The following is a 691-nucleotide window of genomic DNA, read 5'->3' as shown; positions in this document are numbered from 1 at the left end:
CACGAATAAATTAAGCCACATGCCCAGGAAGAATCGCTCTTCTTTTTTTAAGCTGCTCAAGTTTACAACCAGGAGAGCGATATGTAACACAAATAGAGCTGCTGGCCCATCATGCATCTGTTTCCAGTCGGGTTCTTTCTGAGTCTCCTCAAAGTCATTCTCCTTTTCCAGTTTTATTTTTCTTAGGCCTATTGCTTTTTCTTCTTTACTTCTTTTCTTTCTTCTGCTCTTTGAATACCAGGTTCAAAGTAGGTTCCATACTTACCTTGCAGGGGAGATTCCCTTGATTACGATGGTGGTTTTTCCCAGGACACAGCTTATCCACTGCACTCTGGGTATGCTGACTCCTGAAATTTCCCCAGTGTGGGAAACTTGACTATATAATTTGTGGTAGTGGGGGACTGCATTTGTCCTCTTCCCTGCACCAAAACAACAACAACAAAAATAAACAAAAAGCAAAGTAATTTCCATAATTCACTTTTAATAATCATCTGGTAAGTTTGAAAAATACTGAGGTGGAAGATTTTAAGGTCTGTGAGCCACACAGAGAGACCTCACCCCCAATTAGGCAAGAAAAAAATCTCTTTATGACTAAGTAGGTCTCATTAGCATCCTTTGTCCCTCTTCTAACTTCCACTCTCTTCCTCCACACAAAAAGATATACTCCTCACCTAAGAGTTCACCCATGGGA

The 691-nt window shown here is 40.7% G+C and overlaps 1 non-coding gene across 1 annotated transcript; it reads left to right on the top strand.

The window, feature by feature from the left end:
* The first annotated feature begins 257 nt into the window (after positions 1 to 257).
* Positions 258 to 422, top strand: LOC118990953 (U1 spliceosomal RNA). Its single transcript, XR_005067319.1, has one exon. It is a non-coding gene; the product is annotated as a U1 spliceosomal RNA (small nuclear RNA).
* Positions 423 to 691: the final 269 nt, after the last annotated feature.

This window comes from Sturnira hondurensis, unplaced genomic scaffold, assembly GCF_014824575.4.
Source record: "Sturnira hondurensis isolate 20B ecotype Veracruz unplaced genomic scaffold, ASM1482457v3 Scaffold0007401, whole genome shotgun sequence".
In the NCBI taxonomy this organism is placed as follows: Eukaryota; Metazoa; Chordata; class Mammalia; order Chiroptera; family Phyllostomidae; genus Sturnira; species Sturnira hondurensis.
This window is presented reverse-complemented; position numbering and strand designations above follow the sequence as displayed.